Here is a 21282-nt window from a genome sequence, read left to right as displayed (position 1 = left end):
GATGCATGTAATCTTTGCTAACTGCATCCCATTTTCTCTGAACTTGGTTTATCAGGCCCTCTCATGTTCTGAATGTGTTTTAAATTTGCTTTAGGTTTTGAGTAAAATAAAAAATGTGCCCAGGACATGTGAGCACTGAGAATAAATTTAATATTTGTGTTTTTTTTAGTTTTAATTTTTCCCTTCCTTCTGTTGGAAATACAGGAAATTTTTCATGCCCATAAAAAAAGTGTAGTTTTAAAAAGTAGATTCTACACAATTTAAGCTTACATATGAGTCAAGGGATTTATGTCTTGAATCTTATCTTTCCTGGAAAAAGTGAGAAAATTAAAATGGCTAATAGTACTTGGAAATTTTTAACATTGGAGGAAATCTGTGATTGAATAGTATAACTCAGGCAAAAGCTATGGCTATGGCCGTAACTATGGCCTTAACTCCTCTCTCCTCACCCCATCTTTTAACACTGCCACATATGTCTTAGAATATTGTGAACAGATATACTGGAAGGAAAGTTATGACCAACCTAGACAACATATTAAAAAGCAGAGATATCACTTTGTCAACAAAGGTCCGTCCAGTCAAGGCTATGGTTTTTCCAGTGGTCGTGTATGGATGTGAGAGTTGGACTATAAAGAAAGTGTGCAGAAGAATTGATGCTTTTGAACTGTGGTGTTGGAGAAGATTCTTGAGTCCCTTGGACTGCAAGGAGATCCAGCCAGTCCATCTTAAAGGAAATCGGTCCTGGGTGTTCATTGGAAGGACTGATGTTGAAGCTAAAACTCCAATACTTTGGTCACCTGATGCAAAGAGCTGACTCATTTGAAAAGACCCTGATGTTGGGAAAGATTGAGGGCAGGAGGAGAAGGGGACAACAGAGGATGAGATGGCTGGATGGCATCACTGACGAAATGGACGTGGGTTTGGGTGGACTCCGGGAGTTAGTGATGCACAGAGAGGCCTGGCGTGCTGTGGTTCACGGGGTCACAAAGAGTTGGACACAACTGAGCGACTGAACTGAACTGATCCCCTGTAACTTCTCATTAAAGTCCGGTCCATATGCTGGCATTTTGTGTTTTCAACTTCTCTCATATGAGGAAAGATGCTAGACAGATGTATCAAATGATAAACACTGCATATTGGAGAGTGAAGCCTTTTCTCTTTGAATTTAAGATTATTTAATGTGTAAGGTTTATCTTTAATTGAACATTTTCCTCTCCTCTTTCATATGGGAACTTTTTAACTTTTGGTCCTTCTTTTGTTCTTCTTAAATAAATTGTGGAAGCCATAGAGGTAAAAATTGTTTGACTATTTTCTTGACCAGTCTCCCTTTTCAGGCCACCTGGTTTACATTTCAGGTCATTCCAGCTGCTAACATTATTCTTGCCTATGCTTTAAACATAAATGTTAGATATCTTTTCCCTTTGAGATCTTAGAGTCCTCACAGTGCCTCTTTCCCCTCCATATTAAATACATGTTGAACTAATGACAAGTCTCAACATAAACAGTCTGTATATATACAGTCTGTCTCTATATATACAGTTTTGTAGAAGTTTAGGGTGTAGCCTCTAGAATTCTACTTCTCTGTTCAAATTCTGTTTCCATCCTTGATCAGCTCTATGACCTTGGGAAAGTTAAACCTTAGTATTTTTGTTTGTAAAATGAGTATATGAGAATAATAGCATCTGATTCATAGGATGGTGAGAGTTAAATGAGATTCTGTGAAATGTTGTTTCAGATTGGGTTCCTAGGGAAACAAACTCTCAGGTCAAAGTTAACATTCAGGATGTTTCTTATTTATTAGGGGTTACTCTTTGGATCAACACCTATAGGAAATGAGCTGCACTGCATCCCAGCGAAGACCTCAGCCAACCCCACAAGTAAGTTTTTCAATGAAACCTGGTAGTTGAGGGCTGTCTTCTTTTGGAACTCCCATCAACTGGTCCAATAAATCCTTCATTCCTGAGGGGAATCTAGGTTGCATATTACAGTGTCTTCCAGAAGTATTTAGCAAGTGTTAAACAAGTATTATTTAAATGGCAGTACCAGCATATATTTACCGGTGAGACCATTCTCATTTTTCATGACCCCAATCAGTTGCTCCCATTATATATTTTGATTACAAGAGGCAATATAGTGTTGTGGTAAGAGCATAGCTCTGAAACAGGACCTCCTGTGTTTGAGTTTCATTTCCCCAAGTCTTTTAATAGTGCCTAGCATGTGATATACTCTGTTATGCTTATTTATTAGTATTTTCTTTTTTCTCAAATTAAACATGTAGTCAGAAAGTATTTTGGAATCAGAGAATTCTTAGTTTAAAACCCAGCTCTCTCACTTACCAACTCTTTTGATCATGGGCATGTTATTTAATGTGATGCTCAGTTTTTACGTCTGTAAAATAGGAATAATGATGTCCTTAAAAGAATGCACTAAGAGTATAAAGGTGTTACAAGCCTCTGTTTCAGTTCCTTATCTGAAATACGGGAATATCTTATCCTTGCAGTGTTGTGAAGACTGTACATTATGTGAGTTCGTATACGAAAAGCGCGTAGAATGATGCTTGACATGAGGTACACATTTGGTTAAGTGTTAGCTATACGACAACTGCATAAAGCCCTCTACATAGTGCCTTGCAAATGATGAGCACTCAGATACTATTTTTGGAGTCCATCAAGGATTTTTAATTTATTCTTTCCATGTAGCCTTTATTTCCTATTTTATCTGGCCTGTTGTTCCTTTCTTTTTGATTATTCCTTTTCTCTTCCCTCACTTCCTTAGAGTTCTTGGATGTTACATGTAGATCAACATTAAATCATATTTTTGTAACACTTAAAAAAGTTACTTTTTTTGTTCTTGAGATAAAAAAACTGATCAGGGATTAAACATTATCTTCAGGTACAGGAAGGCTCTTGTTATGGAAACTATGGTTGCCAGTTCTTGTCCATCTTCAGGACAGAAGAGAAATAGACTTAAATGTAGCGTAAGTGCTGTATGAATGACAAAAAAGAATGATAGAACCTCCAACCCTAAGAGAGACTAAAGATGAAAAATGTTCTTAATTTACCTACAATAGCTGTGTATATGTGTTCCCAGCCAAAGATTAAATTTTTCCTATGCATAATGAATAATAAATGTTATTTATTTTTAACATTTTTAATTTTTAATTTATATTGTAGTATAGTTGTTTTGCAATGTTGTGTTAGTTTCAGGGGTACAGCAAAATGATTCAGTTGCACATATATATATAGTTTTAGATTTTTTCCAAAATAGGTTTTTATAGACTATTGAATACAGTTCCATGTGCAAAAACAGTAGGTCCATATTGATTATTTTATATATAGTAGTGTGTTAATCCAAAACTCCTAATTTATCCTTCCCCCTTCAACCCTTCCCCTTTGGTAACCTTAAGTTGTTTGTTTTTGAGTCTATTTTTAAAATAAATTCATTTGTATCATTTTTTAAGATTCCACATAGAAGTGGTATCATGCTATTTCTCTTTCTCTGCCTGACTTCACTTAGTATGATAATTTCTAGGTCCATCCATTTTGCTGCAAATGGTAATTTTTCATTCTTTTTTATGTATTTATTTACCATATCTTCTTTATTCATTCCTCTGTGGATGGACATTTAGATTGCTTTGTTGTCTTGGCTATTGTAAACAGTGCTTCAAGGAACATTGGGGTGCATATATGCTTTTGAATCATGTTTTTTCCCAGATACATGCCCAGGAGTGGGATTGCGGGGTCATATAGTTGCTCTATTTTTAGCTTTTTTAGGGAACCTCCTTACTGTTGTCCACAGTGGCTGTTCCAGTTTACATTCCCACTGACAGTATAGGAAGGTTCTTTTTCCTCCATACCCTCTCCAGCATTTATTATTTGTAATAATGATAATGATAATGTAATAATTTGTAATCTTGATGATAACCATTCTGACTGGTGTGAGATGATACATCATTGTTTTGATTTGTGTTTCTCTAACAATTAATGATGTTGAGCATCTTTTCATGTGCCTCTTGGCCATCAGTGTGTCTTCTTTAGAGAAATGTCTGTTTAGCTCTTCTGCCCATTTTTTGACTGGGTTCTTTGTTTTCTTTTTTTAATATTGAGCTATATGAGCTATTTGTAAATTTTGGAGATTATTATTTGCAAATATTTTCTCCCATTTTTTCTGTTGTCTTTTCATTTTCTTTATGGTTTCCTTTGTTGTGCAGAAGCTTTTAAGTTTAATTAGGTCCCATTTGTTTATTTTCATTCTCTAGGAGGTGGATAAAAAAGATACCACTGTGATTTATGTCAGAGAATGTTTTGCCTATGTTTTCCTCAAAGAGTTTTATAGTATCTAGTCTTATGTCTAGGTCTTTAATCCATTTTGCCTTTCTTTTTTTTTTTCCCTTTCTTTTTTTAATATAAATTTATTTATTTTAATTGGAGGCTAATTACTTTACAGTATTGTATTGGTTTTGCCATACATCAACATGTATCTGCCACAGGTATACACGTGTTTCCCATCCTGAACCCCCCTCTTTAATCCATTTTGAGTTGATCTTTGTGTATGGTGTTAGAGAATATTCTAATTTCATTCATTAACATGTAGTTCTCCAGTTTTTCCAGTACTGCTTGCTGAAAAGACTGTCTTTTGTTCCATTGTATACGCTTGCCTCCTTTGTTGTAGGTAAATTGGCCATAGGTGTGTGGGGTTTTGGGCTTTCTATCCTGTTCTGTTGATCGGTATTTGTTACTGTGCCAGTACCATACTTTTTTAAATGACTGTAGTATTGTAGTATAGTCTCATATCAGGTGGCCTGATTCTTCTAACTTTGTTTTTCTTTCTCAGGATTGCTTTGGCTATTTGGGGTCTTTTGTGTTTGCATATGAATTGTAAATTTTTTTGTCTAATTCTGTGAAAAATGCCATTGGTAATTTGATAGGGATTACAGTCAATCTGTAGATTGCTTTGGGTAGTGATTTTGACAGTATTGATTCTTCCAATTTAATAACATGTTGTATTTTTCTGTTTGTCTATATCATCTTTGATTTCTTTCATCAGTGCCTTATGCTTCTCAGTATAGGTCTTCTATCTCTTTAGCTAGATTTGTTCCTAGGTATTTTGTTTTATTTTGATGTGGTGGTGAATGAGAATGTTTCCTTATATGAGTATTGCTACCCAGCTTTCCTTTGATTTCCATTTTCATGAAATACCTTTTCCCCTCACTTTCAGTCTGTATGTGTTCCTAGATTTGAAGTGGGTCTCTTGTTAACAGCATATATACTGGTTTTGTTTTTGTATCCACTTAGCCATTCTGTGTCTTTTGGTTAGAGTATTTAATTCATTTTCATCAAAGCTAGTTATTGAGATGTGTGTTCTTATTGCCGTTTTGTTATTTTTGGATTTGTTTTTGCAGGTCTTTTTTCTTGCATTGGTATTTTGTTCTTTTGTGACTTGAGGACTGTCTTTAGTGTTGGATTTAGATTTGTGTGTGTGTGTGTGTGTGTGTGTGTGTGTGTGTGTGTATCTATTGGGTTTTTGGTTTGCAGTTACCATGAGGTTTTGATATAGTAGTCTATAATCATACAAGATTGTGTTAGGTTCCTGGTCTCTTACTTTCAAATGTATTTCCAATAACCTGCATTTATATTCTCAAAATATGTGTGTGGATGATTTCCAACCTTTCCTGTATGTTTACCTTTACCAGTGAGCTTCCCCATTTGTAATTTTCTTGTTTCTAGTTGTGGCCTTATCTTTTCCACTTAGAGAAGTTCCTTTAGCATTTGTTGTAAAGCTGGGTTGGTTTTGCAGAATTCTCTTAGCTTTTGTTTGTAAAGCTTTTGATTTTTCTGTGAATGAGAGCCTTGCTATGTATTCTTGGTTGCATGCTTTTCTCTTTCATCACTTTAAATATTTCATGCCATTCCTTTCTGGCTTGCACAGTTTCTACTGAAAAATCAGTTGATAACTTTAGGGGATTCCCTTAGATGTTATTTGTTGCTTTGACTTGTTGATTTTAACATTTTCTTTCTGTCTTCAATTTTTGTTAATTTTATTAATGTCTGTCTTGGCATAATCCTCCTTGGGTTTATCTTGTATGGGACTATCTGTACTTTCTGGACTTGAGTGAGTGTTTCCTTTCCCATGTTAAAGATGTTTTCAGTTATTATCTCTTCATAGAGATAATATTTCAGTTATTATCTCTTCATACTTCCTCTCTTTCTCTTCTCCTTCTGGGACCTCTGTAATGCAAATGTTGATGTGTTTAATGTCCCAGAGATCTCTTAGACTGTTCTCATTTCTTTGCATTATTTTCTCTTTTTGTTCTGTGGCAGTGATTTCCACCAGTCTGTCTTCTAGTTCACTTATCCCTTCCTCTGCCTCAGTTATTCTGCTGTTGATTGCTTCTGGTATATTTTTCGTTTAAGTCATTGTATTGTTTATCTGTTTGTTCTTTAAATTTTCTACCTGTTTGTTAAACATTTCTTATATCTTCTCATTCTGTGCCTCTATTCTTTTTCTGAGATCTTGTATCATCTTTATTATGCTTATTCTGAATTCTTTTTCAGGCATATTGCCCATCTATACTTCACTTAGTTGTTCTGGGGTTTTAGCTTTCTTTTTTTCAACCATATTCGTCTCCCATCTCATTTTGTCTAGCTTTCTGTGTCTGTGGGCCCTTTTCCATAGACTGCAGGATTGTAGTTCTTACTTATGGTGTCTGCCCCCTAGTGAGTGAGGTTGGTTCTGAGGCTTGTTCAGGCTTCCTGGTATGAGGGACTGATCTCTGTCCACTGATGGGTGGAGCTGGATCTTGTCCCTCTAGTGGCTGGGTCATGTCAAATGGTGCATCTTCAGGTGACTGTAGGCTTAGAAGGACTTTAGGCAGCCTGTCTGTTGACAGGTGGGGCTGTGTTCCTGCCCTTCTGGTTGTTTGGCCTGAGGCTTTCCAGCACTACAGCCTGTAGGCTGTTGGATGGGGCCAGATCTTAGTGCCAAAATGACAGCCTTCAAGAGAGCTCACACCAATGAATATTCCCAAGGGGCCTCTACTACCAGTGTCCTTGACCCTGCACTGCGCCATAGCTAACCTCCACCAACCCCAGGATGCCGTCTAAATCCTGTAGATAGGTCTGGCTCAGGCTCCTATGGAGTTATTGCTTTGCCCTGGGTTAGAGAAGAGTCTGTTTTTTTCCAGACCTGTAGAGTTCTTGCACTCGAGCCCCACTGGCCTTCAAAGCCAAATGCTCTAGAGGCTCCTCCTCTTGATCCCAGACCCCCAGGCTGGGTAGTCTGACATGAGTTTAAGAGCTCTCACTCTTATGGGAGAACCTCTTGGCATAATTATTTTCCAATTTGTGGGTCACCCAACTGACAGGATTTGATTATATTGCAAAAGCTCCCCTCCTACCATCTTGCTGTGGCTCCTTCTTTGTCTTTAGATGTAGAGTATCTTTTTTGATAGGTTCTAGGTTTTTTTGTTGATGATTGTTTATCAGTTGTGATTTTGGTGTTTTCGTGAGAGAAGGTGAGCTCAAGTCCTTCTATTCTGCCATCATATCTCTAGTCCCTCAAGAAGATTCTAATGAGTCCTCTTCTAACCTCACAATCCTGTGATTCTTTTTTCCCTAAATATTTTAACTACAGGATGGGGAGGGAGGTAAGAGGGGGGTTCAGGATGGGGGACACATGTACACCCATGGCTGATTCATGTGAATGTATGGCAAAAACCACTACAATATTGTAAAGTAATTAGCCTCCAATTAAAATAATTAATTTTAAAAAAGATCAAAGTGTGTACCTTGCTCGAGCTATATTCTTCTGTTGTCACGTTGTCTTTCCTGGTTTTATAGTAACTGATGCCCCTTATAAACACATCAGAAAGGAATCTTGGTTTGGCATGGCCATCTAGTATTTCTAACAACTGATAAACCTTTTCTCTTTACAAAAGTGTATCAGTTCAGTCAGTTGAGTTACTCAGTCATGTCCAACTCTTTGCAGCCCCCATGGATTGCAGCACTCCAGGATTCCCTGTCCATCATCAACTCCTGGAGCTTGCTTGCTTATGCATTCCAGCAGAAATAAATAGCCTGAATAAATTCACCTTATTCCCACACAGATTTTTAAAAATTATTACGTTTTAGAGTTAAACATTGCCAAGTGTTAAGATTTTGCATTAAATTGTTGTTTTGAAAGAATTTGATAGTATAATTATGGCCTTTATAATCAATCATATAGAAAATCATCTTAACAAAAACTGAAAGAAAAGAAACATTTTTATTTTTATTTCATAGGAATAAGAGGAAGAATAGCTCAAAATAGATGCAGGCATCTGTAGAAATTAAAAAAAGAAAAATTTTCAGAAACTTAGACTTGTCTTTTGCCTATGATAAATGTATTTATTTTCATGATTTCACCCATCAGTATTTCATTTATTTCAGTTGTAGCAATTGCCTGCCTGTTTTCCCTGTTAGTAACTGACACTGAAGGGGGCTAGTGAAAATGAGAAATGGTTCTGCTCCTGCAAGTTATACTTTAGCAATGTATGTACAAATAGTACAAAATACAGTGTTGGACTATTTGTAGAAGTATCTGAGTGAGCTTCATGGAAGGGATGGTATTTCAGATGGAACTTGATGGATGTGGATAGCCAGCACAGAGACAATTGTAACCAATACCCCAAAGCAGAAAAGCATTTGGTTTAGTCAGAGAAGGATGAATCATAGTTAAGTTAGGAAAAGAAACAGGCAGGTAGAATTCTGGAGCCAGAATCCCTGGGTAAAAATCTCAGTACTGAAACCTATTATCTGTGTTCTTTGACAAGTGACTTGAACTCTGTAAAATGGGGATAATACTTTATCTGTAAAATGGGGATAATATTTTTACCTTCCTTACAGAGTTGATATGAAGAATAAATGTAACTCCTAGAATAGTGCTGGGCACATAGTGCGTACTATGTAAGTGTGAAGGCGAGAAAGTGGAGAATCTTCCCTGGAAGCCACTGAGCATTTGTGGCCAAGAGGGTAAAAGACAGAGGAGTTATACTTTAAGAAGATGATCTTGGCAGTAGTGTGCATAATTGATCATCAGAAAGACATTACTTAAAAGACAGAGGTCTGGGAAGGAGAAATGAGGACTTGGATTGGGGCATTGACTGCAGGAATGAAAAAGAAAAGATGGATGCAAGAGATGATATAAGGTCCCCATGACACATGTGTACTAACTTTTACAGCTCTTGAATTGATAGTATCTTTGTTTTTGAAACGGGAGTCATTTGGAAATAGGTCTAGTAACCAAGGTGGGAGGTTTTTGGTTCCATAAAGAAGAAGATGAATTTTAAAAGTAATTAGATGGATTTCGTCTGACTTCCTAAAATGATACCAAAGCCCATTTCAAAAGAAATTTGCTAGAAAACAAAAACCATACAGTACATTTATCAGTGTAATAGGCATATAATTTTCCCAACAGTAAGGGAAAATCCTCACTTGGTTGTATGAATGTTAGTGTCCTTAATCAGTAATATTGCATATACTAACTTTTTAGTGAAAACATTTAATAACGTTTAAATTCTATGAGGCCACTATCACACTGATACCAAAACCAGACGAAGACAATGCACAAAAAAGAAAACTACAGGCCAATATCACTGATGAACATAAATGCAAAATTCCTCAACAGAATGTTAGCAAACAGAATTCAGCAACACATCAAAAAGCTCATACACCATGATCAAGTTGGGTTCATTCCAGGGGTGCAAGGATTCTTCAGTATACGCAAATCAATCAATGTGATACACCATATTAACAAATTGAAAGATAAAAACCATATGATCATCTCAGTAAATGCAGAAAAAGCCTTTGACAAAATTCAGCACCTATTTATGATTAAAACTCTTCAAAAAATGGGCATAGAAGGAACCTTCCTCAACATAGTAAAGGCCATATATGCTAAGCCTAAAGAAAACATTCTCAATGGTGAAAAACTGAAAAGCATTTCCTCTAAGATCAGGAACAAGACAAGGCTGTCCACTCTCACCAATATTATTCAGCATAGTTCTGGAAGTCCTGCAGCATTCGAGAAGAAAAGGAATAAAAATAATCCAGATCGGGAAAGAAATAAATCTGTCACTGTTTGCAGATGACATGATACTGTACATAGAAAACCCAAAAGATAGTATCAGAAAATTACTGGAGCTAATCTGAATTTAGCAAAGTTGTAGGACGCGAAATCAGTACACAGAAATAACTTGCATTTCTATATACTAACAATGAAAAATCAGAAAGAGCAATTAAGGAATCAGTCCCATTCACCATTGCAACAAAAGTAATTAGATCTCTAGGAATAAACTTACCTAAGAAGACAAAAGAACTGTACACAGAAAATTGTAAGTCACTAGTGAAAGCAATCAAAGATGACATAAATAGATGGAGAGATATTCCATGTTCCTGGGTAAGAAGAATCAATGTTGTGAAAATGACTATACTACCAAATGCAATCTACAGATTCAGTGTGATCCTTATGAATTTACCAATGACATTTTTCACAGAACTAGAACAAAAAATTTCACAATTGATATGGAAACACAAAAGACCTCGAATAGTCAAGGCAGTCTTGAGAAAGAAGAATAGAGCTGGAGGAATCAACTTTCCTGACTTCAGATTATACTACAAAGCTACAGTTATCAAGACAGTATGGTACTGGCACAAAAACAGAAATATAGACCAATGGAACAAGATAGAAAGCCCAGAGATAAACCCGTGCACCTATGGATACCTTATTTTTGACAAAGGAGGCAAGAATATACAATGGGGCAAAGAAAGCCTCTTTAATAAATGGTGCTGGGAAAACTGGACAGCTACATGTAAAAGAATGAAATTAGAACACTTCCTAATGCCACACACAAAGATCAACTCAAAATGAATTAAAGACCTAAATGTAAGACCAGAAACTATAAAACTCTTAGAGGAATACTAATGGGCAGAACACTTGATGACATAAATCAAAGCAAGATCCTCTATGACCTACCTCCTGTTGCTGCTGCTGCTAAGTCACTTCAGTTGTGTCCAACTCTGTGTGACCCTAGAGACGGAAGCCCACCAGGCTCCCCTGTCCCTGGAGTAATGGAAGTAAAAACAAAAGTAAACAAGTGGGACCTGATTAAATTGAAAAGCTTTTGCGCAGCAAAGGAAACTATAAGCAAGGTAAAAAGACAACCCTCAGAAGGGGAGAAAATAATAGCAAGGGAAACAACTGACAAAGGATTAATTTCCAAAATATACAAACAGCTCATATAACTCAATACCAGAAAAAAACAACCCAATCAAAAAGTGGGAAAAAGACCTAAACAGACATTTATCCAAAGAAGACATACAGATGGCTAATGAACACATGAAAAGATGCTCAACATCGCTCATTGTTGGAGAAATGCAAATCAAAACTACAGTGAAATATCACCTCACACCAGTCAGAATGGCCATCATTGAAAGGTTTACAAACAGTGAATGCTGGAGAGGGTGTGGAGAAAAGGGAACCCTCTTGCACTGTTGGTGGGAATGTAAATTGATACAGCCACTATGGAAGATGTATGGAGATTTCTTAAAAAACTAAGAATAAAACCACCATGTGACCCAGCAATCACCCAATTAGGCATATACCCTAAGGAAACCAAAATTGAAAGAGACACATGTATCCCATTGTTCACTGTAGCACTATTTACAATAGCTAGAACATGGAAGCAACTTAGATGTCCATCGACAGATGAATGGATGAAGAAGTTGTGGTATGTATACACAATGGAATATTACTCAGCCATAAAAAAGATTGCATTGAGTCAGTTCTGATGAGGTGGATGAACCTGGAACCTATTATAGAGAGTGAAGTGAGTCAGAAAGAGAAAGATGAATACTATATTCTAATACGCATATATGAAATCTAGAAAAATGGTGCTGAAGAATTTACTTACAGGGCAACAGTGGAGAAACAGACATAGAGAATAGACTTACGGACTTGGGGAGAGGGTAGGAGAGGGTGAGATGTAAGGAAAAAGTAACATGGAAACTTATATTACCATATGTAAAATAGGTAGCCAATGGAATTTGCTGTATGACTCAGGAAACTCAAACAGGGGCTCTGTATCACCCTAGAGGAGTAGGATGGGGAGGGAGATGGGAGGGAGCTTCAAAAGCAAGGGGATATATGTATACCTATGGCTGATTCATATTGAGGTTTGACAGAAAACAACAAAATTCTGTAAAGCAATTATCCTTCAATAAAAAATAAATTTAAAAAATAAAGTTTAAAAATAAATCATAATTTATAATGATAATTTTTTGCAGACATTCTTACAGAATTAAGGTAAAAGTACTCACAGGATAAGGACTAAAATTTGGCCTTTTTTTTATTTCCTGGTAATATATGTTCCTCTTGGTAATATATGTTCCTCTTGGATGTTGCCACAATTTGTTGGTTTTCTTTCTGTTAATATTTGTTATTATATTCTTTTTAAAATATACCAGCTACTTAAAATGGAAAAAGGGAGGGAGAGTGTTCAAGCCAGGATTTGTCAACTTTAGTGACTACTAAAGCTGGGGTTTTATTATACTTGGGTAATCTGAAAGGTTTTGCACAGCTATTCAAAAGAGCATTCTTACACTGCTATTTTTCTATATTCTGTTGCAATCCTGATAACAATGGATTTATTATGGGTCTCCTTACCATATTGTTTGCCTTTGTGCAGTTCACTAAATATTGCCCCATGTGCTGATTCTATCAGCTTTCTCACTTTACACCTGCCCTGGAATAATAAAGGGCCAAAAGCTTTTCTAGGAGAATTTCACATGAAGCATTGAACATTATGTTTTACTAAAGACATCCTTTTCAGATATATGAACCACAATGCAAATTTTTAAAGTGAAATTGCTAGAAATGTTTCCAAGATAAGCATATAACTTATAAATCTTTAAAAAATTATCAGTTAACAAATACATAATGGGATATACATTTTCACAGTAACCCACAAAATAGTGATTAGTAATGTGCTTTCAGTTAAGAAGGGCTCTTGTGACTGGAGACCATACTGGACTACAGTACGAGTGGAGTTTCTCTCCACCAGATATGTACAAGGATCTCAACATCTGTTTTCACTTCCATAGTGAAGAAAGGTTGGAAACAATGTGTGATATCCTAAAAATGAAACAGAAGTCCTTGATGAATAAAGAGCAGAAATCTTGATGGAAATCTTTGTGAACTGTGGTTTCTTCCTTTGGTTGAAAAGAGAAGACAGTAGGAAAAACTTTCAGTATCAGTTTAACCAAAAGCATCAAGACTTCATTGGAGATAATGGAAGGAACTGGGTTCTCTCTGTCAATTCTAACATAGAATTTTCTTCTTGATACTTGTTACCTAAGCCTTATTTGCAAATGAAAACATAGAAAAAATCATTTAGCAGCAAAAATGCCAGTAATTGTTTTTGAAACATAATTGCTTCTGAAACGTAATTGCTTCTCAGTTTAAGGTTAATCATTTGCTACCTGTATCTTCTCCCAAATCCAAATATGGGTTTTTCCAAGCCCAGAAGTGGGAAATTGAGAAGCAATAGACAGATCCAAGCTGTTAATCTTTCAGTATAACGTCAGGCCAGTGAAAATGGAATCGGATGGAACCCATGATGGGCACATTGCAACTTCCTGTATAAATCATCAGAGGAAACATATGAACATCCAAAGTGTAAGACTGAATTCTCAGCCCTGGTTACTATTCTCTCCTTGAATACTCAGAAAATTCCAAGGTAACTTTGGGTTATAAACAAAAAATTACCTGATCTGACTGGCTAGCTTTCATTTCTTAGCTGTGACATCTTAGTCTCTTTGGGCTGATAAAAAAAATACCATAGACTAGGTGGCTTATAAGCAACAGAAGTTTATTTCCCACACTTCTCAAGACTGGGAAGTCCAGGATCAGGTTATCGGCAGATTTTGTGTCTGATGAGAACCTGCTTCTTGGCTCATCGCTGGCTGCCTTTTCTCTGTCTTCACATGGTCAGGAGGAGTGAGGGTTTTTTGGGGGTCTCTTTTATAAGGGTACTAATCCCATTCATGAAAGCTCTGCCCTCATGACCTAGTCATCTCTCAAAGGCCCCAGCTTCACATTTGGGGAATAGGTTTCAACATTTAAATTTGGGGGGAACACAAATACTCATTCTGTAGTACATGATGTTACCTTGTAGCTACTCTGGGCAGTATAACTTGTACTAGTCCAAAAAGCAGAAATAAAAACCTCACTTTTTTCAGGGACGTTTTTGGCAAATGAAAGCAGAAACTTTACTGTCTGTTGGAAATGGCAATAAAAACTTCAAAACTCATTGAAATAACACATTTTGTTACTCTGTACATTCTACTGACTGTCCTTCTTAAGCCATTGCTTTGAAAGGAATTTCATCAGTAACTGATCACACGGTTATGCCAAGCATTCAAGTTGAGCTGAGGGCCTTCAAGCAAATAAGACTCCTGATAGAAAACAGAGTTCCCTGCATTATAGGTGTTTTATTTATTTTTTTATAGGTGTTTTAATATAACTAGTTGGCATGCAGAATAACTTCCTGTAGGATATTTATTATTGATGAATATGTGTGCACTTTCTAAATCGTGAAGCATGACCAAACGTGTCTCATTTAGGATTATCCCATTCCCACTGACTGATATAGTGGTATTCCTTCATTCAGCAAATGTTTACCAACTACATAGTGGTATTCCTTCATTCAGCAAATGTTTACCAACTACGTAGTATATACCAAATAATTTTATAAGTACTGAAAAAGCACTGATGACTAAAACATACAATTTTATACATAACCATGTAAATAAAGCATAACTTAAAAGTGGATTAATTAATAAAGACCTTTTGAAAGTAGTGTTCTGAGGAGAAGAAAGCAGGCTTTTGAAATAGAGTGTGAGGAAGATTGAGTTGTGGATAGGGAAAAAGGAGAAACATCTTAAAATAGGTTAGTTACTCAGGAAAGGTCAACCTGAGGATCTGATAGCTGAACAGAGCCGTGGGTGTTGAGAAGTTTGCTGTAAATTCCAAGTGGAGGGAACAAGTTTTGTGAAAATTCCAGGTGATAGGAACAAGCCTGACTTAGTCAAGAAATGACAGGAAGGCCAGGTCATAAAGTAAGTAAAGCTCCTTGGAACTTGTAATCTTACAGTCACAGAATGATAAATGACTGAGAGAAGATAAGAAATGCTAAAATCTTTTATGAATTTTTATTTTTATGTGTCCCTTCATAGCTGAAGAGACAAGATAAACCATTTTAAAGAACAGAATTATCTTCATGGTTTTACAACTTTCCCTTAGTGTCCTAAGAAATCTTTACCTTTGAATACCATGCCTCCATTCCGCTTCCTTTGACTATGCAGAAATATTCTCCCCAGCGATTGCTTTTTGATAAAATTTACACAGGAACTGAAGATTATTTCTTATATGCCTTTTCATTATAATCTGATCAGAGGAAATGGAAGAGAAGAAAATGCTGAAAAAATCCATACTATAGTAATTATGTGTTTGAAGTCAATTCTGCCTTTGTTTTAATTGATTCAGGCCACTTGTGTTCCATCAGGTCAATGTCACTTACTATGTGAATTTGGACAGGTTACATAACATAGCTTGAACTCTGATTTCCTCATGCATGATGTGTAGGGGTAACTGCTCTTCATCTTGGGTTGTGAGGATTACATGAGGTCATGCACACGGTGTGTTTATGATAGTACTGGGCACATAGAATAGCTCACATTTACTGTTATCACGTATTTGTGAACACCTTCATTGCTTCTAGTCACCTCCCAGTAAACGTTTGCTGCAAATTTTTCAGGGAGCACCAGTAAACTTTTATGTTGGCTTTTCCCCTAACTCATGCCACTGATCACATGTCTTTCTATTTGGTGTCCAGCTGAAAGAAATTGTATATTTATGAGACCATCTATGCCAGGAGCCAGTGCTCTGTTAGAAACCTAGTATTAATTCAGGCTCCTGTCAAGCTCCTGACAAAGCTACACATACTGTGTAGCTATGCCAAGGATTCCAGAGCATAGGTGAAAACGTGTGAGTACATAGCCCTTGATCTCCTGAGCTGCATTTGGCAAATCTCCAGTCATTCGTTTCTATCTAATTAATGACATTCCTGGCATACAGGGATCATGTAACACAGAATGTGTTCATACTCTGCCTGGGAAAGTCGACTTTGTTCTCTACCTGCAAAAAAAAAAAAAAAAGGCAATTTTCTTTTGCTTCTTTATTATGACATTTTGAATACAATTGTTCTCCTTTTCTTTCTCTCCTTTCCCTGCCTGTCTCCCTCTTCCTCTTTTTAAATTTTTTCCCCTTCCTCCTCTTCCATCCTCCCCTGACCCCCTCCTATCTTCCCACATCTTCCTTCCCTTTCTCTTTCTCTCTTTCTTTTCTAGTAAAAGGAGAATAGCAGAACCTTTGTTGAGTTGAAGGTGATGGTATAATAGGAAGAGACTAACATCATCATCCGAATTGATTCAAAGTTTTCTTGAAACTCAAGAATGGTTTGCTTCAGTGAAGTTAACATTATCATGGTCCTTTGAGAAGGCTAGATAGTATATTCAAAAGCAGAGACATTACTCTGCCGACTAAGGTCCGTCTAGTCAAGGCTATGGTTTTTCCTGTGGTCATGTATGGATGTGAGAGTTGGACTGTGAAGAAGGCTGAGTGCCAAAGAATTGATGCTTTTGAACTGTGGTGTTGGAGAAGACTCTTGAGAGTCCCTTGGACTGCAAGGAGATCCAACCAGTCCATTCTGAAGGAGATCAGCCCTGGGATTTCTTTGGAAGGAATGATGCTAACGCTGAAGCTCCAGTACTTTGGCCACCTCGTGCAAAGAGTTGACTCATTGGAAAAGGCTGTGATGCTGGGAGGGATTGGGGGCAGGAGGAGAAGGGGACGACCAAGGATGAGATGGCTGGATGGCATCACGGACTCAATGGACCTGAGTCTGAGTGAACTCCGGGAGATGGTGATGGACAGGGAGGCCTGGCTTGCTGCGATTCATGGGGTCGCAAAGAGTCAGACACGACTGAGCGACTGAACTGAACTGAACTTGAGAAGACTGTGACCATTCCCACTGCCCCATTTTAGCATCTGGTATTTTCCTTGCCTAGATGCTTTTTTCTCTTCTTCCATCCTTCAAGACCAATCTTAATATCATGCCTTCCAATAAATCTTACTATCTCTGGACTTGATTGATCTTTGTTCTTCCCCCACCACTAGGCTGGTAGATACTTTTCGCTATTTAATTCAAATGATTGGACCTTGCATGTAAGTTTAAAGGCTTGCTTTCCCAGTTAGATTTTAAGATTTTTTTAGAGCAGTGATCATGTCATAGTCATTTTTTGTTTTTCATTGTTTCCATTTTCCTCCACTCAGCAATAATTATGCTTTTTAAAATACCTAAACATCCCTCCTTCCAAGGAAAAGGCCATGTTAGCAAACTTTTAGACCTTCTGAATAGAATCAGAGATGACTTTTTATTTTATAACATTATAGATACTACACAAGGCAAAACCTAGGTGTTCTTGTAAGAAGCCTATCTACAATAACAGACAGAGGCCAATTAGAATGCTTCAGGGCATACATTTACATCCTGTTTCACCCCAGGCTTCTTTTTTTTTTTTTTTTTCATTTTTTAATGAAGGATAATTGCTTTACAGAATTTTGTTTTTTTCTGTCAAACATCAACAAGAATCAGCTGTAGGTGCACCCATGTCTCCTCCCTCCCAAACCTCCCTCCCGTCTCCCTCCCCATCCCCCTCCCCATCCCACCCCTCTAGGTTGATACAGAGCCCTGTTTGAGTTCCCGGAGCCATACAACAAATTCCCATTGGCTATCTATTTTACATATGGTATTGTAAGTTTCCATGTTACTCTTTCCATACATCTTACCCTCTCCCTCCTTCCCTCCCTGTGTGTCCATAAGTCTGTTTTCTATGTGTGTTTCTCCATTGCTACCCTGCAAATAAGTTCATCAGTACCATCTTTCTAGATTCCATATATATACATTAGTATACAATATTTAACTTTCTCTTTCTGACTTACTTCACTCTGTATGATAGGCTCTAGGTTCGGCCACCTCATTCTGACTGACTCAAATGCATTCCTTTTTTATGGTCGAGTAATATTCCATTGTATATATGTTCCGCAGCTTCTTTATCCATTCATCTGTTGACGAACATCTAGGTTGCTTCCATAGTGCTGCAGTGAACATTGGAGTACTTGTGTCTTTTTCAATTTTGGTTTCCTCAGGGTATATGCCTAGTTAGGGTATTGCTGGTCATATGGTGGTTTTATGCCTAGTTTTTAAAGAAATCTCCATATCGTCTTCCATAGTGGCTGTATCAATTTACATTCCCACCAGCAATGCAAGAGGGTTTCCTTTTCTCTACACCCTCTCCAGCATTTGTTGTTTGTAGACTTTTTGATGATGGCCATTCTGACTGGTGTGAGGTGGTTTTTCATTGTAGTTTTGATTTGCATTTCTCTAATAATGAGTGATGTTGAGCATCTTTTCAAGTGTTTGCTAGCCATCTGTATGTCTTCTTTGGAGAAATGTCTGTTTAGGTCTTTTTTCCACTCTTTGATTGGGTTGTTTATTTTTCTGGTATTGAGTTATATAAGCTGCTTGTTTATTTTGGAAATTAATCCTTTGTCAGTTGTTTCCCTTGCTATTATTTTCTCCCATTCTTAGGGTTGTCTTTTCACCTTGTTTGTAGTTTCCTGCTGTGCAAAAGCTTTTAAGTTTAATTAGGTCCCACTTGTTTACTTTCGTTTTTATTTCCATTACTGTAGGTGGTGCATCATAGAGAATCTTACTTTGATTTATGTCATCGAGTGTTCTGCCTATGTTTTCGTCTAAGAGTTTTATAATTTCTCATCTTACATTTAGGTCTTTAATTCATTTTGAGTTGATCTTTGTGTGTTTCATTAGGAAGTGTTCTAATTTCATTCTTTTACATGTAGCTGTCCAGTTTTCCCAACACCACTTACTGAAGAGGTTGTCTTTGCCCCATTGTATATTCTTGCCTCCTTTGTCAAAAATAAGGTACCCACAGGTGCATGGGTTTATTTCTGGGCTTTCTATCTTGTTCCATTGATCTATATTTCTGTTTTTATGCCACTGCCATACTGTCTTGATGACTGTATTTTTATAGTATAGTCTGAGGTCAGGAAGGTTGATTCCTCCAGCTCCATTCTTCTTTCTCAAGATTGCTTTGACTATTCGAGGTCTTTTGTGTTTCCATATGAATTATGAAAGTTTTTTGTTCTCATTCTGTGAAAAATGCCATTGGTAAATTGATAGGGATCACATTGAATCTTTAGATTGCATTTGGTAGTATAGTTATTTTCACAATATTGATTCTTCTTCCCAGAAATATGGAATATCTCTCGATCTGTTTATGTGTCTTCAATTTCTTTCATCGTCTTATAATTTTCCATATACAGTTCTTTTGTCTCCTTAAGTAGGTTTATTCCTAGATATTTTATTCTTTTTGTTGCAATGGTGAATGGAATTGATTCCTTAATTTCTCTGATTTTTCATTATTAGTATATAGGAATGCAAGTGATTTCTGTGTATTGACCATGTATCCTGCAACTTTGCTAAATTCACTGATTAGCTCTAGTAATTCTCTGACAGTTTCTTTTGGGTTTTCTATGTATTGTATCATGTCATCTGTGAATAGAGTTTCACTTCTTTTCCGATCTGGATTCCTTTTCTTTTTCTTCTCTAATTGCTGTAGTTTGGACTTCTAAAACTAGGTTGAATAATATTGGTGAGAGTGGACACCCTTGTCTTGTTTGTGATCTTAGAAGGAATGCTTTCAGTTTTTCACCATTGAGAATATTGTTTGCTGTGGGCTTATCATATATTATCATATATTGCCTTTACTATGTTGAGGTATGTTCCTTCTGGGCCTATTTTTGAGGGTTTTTTTAATCATAAATGGGTGCTGAATTTTGTCAAAGGCTTTTTCTGCATCTATTGAGATGATCATATGCTTTTTATCTTTTAGTTTGTTAATGTGTATCACACTGATTGATTTGCATATATTGAAGAACCCTTGCAAACATGGAATAAACCCAACTTGATCATGGTGTATAAGCTTTTTAACGTGTTGTTGAATTCTGTTTGCTAGAATTTTGTTGAAAAGTGCAGCTTTCTCTGTTTTCTGCCCTTTAAGTCCTAGCTTTGTCCAGCTTTCTGAGATTCTGCAACTCCCCCTTGGGACCCCCAAAATAAAAAGCTCCCTGTGAGGGAGCTTCCCAGTGCATGGGAACTCTTCCAGCTTCATGACTCCCTCCCTCCCTCCCTCAGGGCACAAGCTCCCACGCAGAAGTTCTCCATCTTTTCCCTTTTTATGTCTCCATCCTCTCTCCTATGTCATTCCAGGGAGCTTAGCCTGCCTCCGGGGAGCCTGGGGTCTTCTGAAGTTGCCTAGAGGTTGCTTTGTAGTTGTTGTTCCATATCTTGATGAGTTTTGGACGTGTTTGTGGGGCAGCTGGCAGTCTCCCCGTCTTACTTCTTCACCATCTTCTTCTGCCTCCTCCCAAATTTCTAAGTGAGTTTAGAATATCTGTGTTGGAGCATCAGAGTCACTTCTGGAGAACTCGTACCAGACCCCCAATAAGTTAAAAATCCTTGAAGGAAAACTAGGTTTTTTGTTTCTCCAGTTACATGTCTTTGATTCTTCTAGCTTCTCACTTATGGCACCTCTAGAAGATAAAAAAAATGAACACCATTCATTCCCATTTTAAAATATTTTGTTAATAGCCTTAGCAATTTGGTTAAAGAATTTAGGGAAAACTCTGGAGTAAGAAGAGATTTAGAGGCTATGATTTTCATTTATCCACTCCTTCATTTCACCAGTTAATGACAAACCATAAGAACAGATTAACACTTAAAACGAAGATCAGTGTATTTCTTCAGAAGGAAATACTTGTTGAAGTTTATTTAAAAAAATGGAGATTTCAAAATAAAGAGAATGGTAGGTAGTCAGCTTTATTTAGTAAACCAAAGAATGTCATTGAAATCCTGAATAAACAGACCATCTAATAGAGGAAGCTATCTCTACTTGGTAACTGGATCCTGCTATGTAAGTTTAAAAAGGAAGAAGAGAAGACAGTGCTGAGGTGCCATGTATACCTGGATGTGCTCTATTAAAAGAGGTGCTTGATTGCTCAGTAATTGCAGAGCTAGGCTCTTGGGAAGGCCTTTGTCATCCCTCC

General features: G+C 37.0%; 1 long non-coding RNA gene across 1 annotated transcript in view; it reads left to right on the top strand.

Moving 5' to 3' along the window:
* Positions 1 to 21282, top strand: part of LOC108637979 — a 123722-nt gene that overhangs the window by 62091 nt on the left and 40349 nt on the right. Inside the window, exon 2 of the long non-coding RNA XR_001919475.1 lies at positions 1802 to 1877. This is a non-coding gene — a long non-coding RNA (uncharacterized LOC108637979). The remainder of the gene's footprint in view (positions 1 to 1801; positions 1878 to 21282) is intronic.

The sequence above is a fragment of the Capra hircus genome, chromosome 18 (genome assembly GCF_001704415.2).
Source record: "Capra hircus breed San Clemente chromosome 18, ASM170441v1, whole genome shotgun sequence".
Lineage (NCBI taxonomy): Eukaryota > Metazoa > Chordata > Mammalia > Artiodactyla > Bovidae > Capra > Capra hircus.
This window is presented reverse-complemented; position numbering and strand designations above follow the sequence as displayed.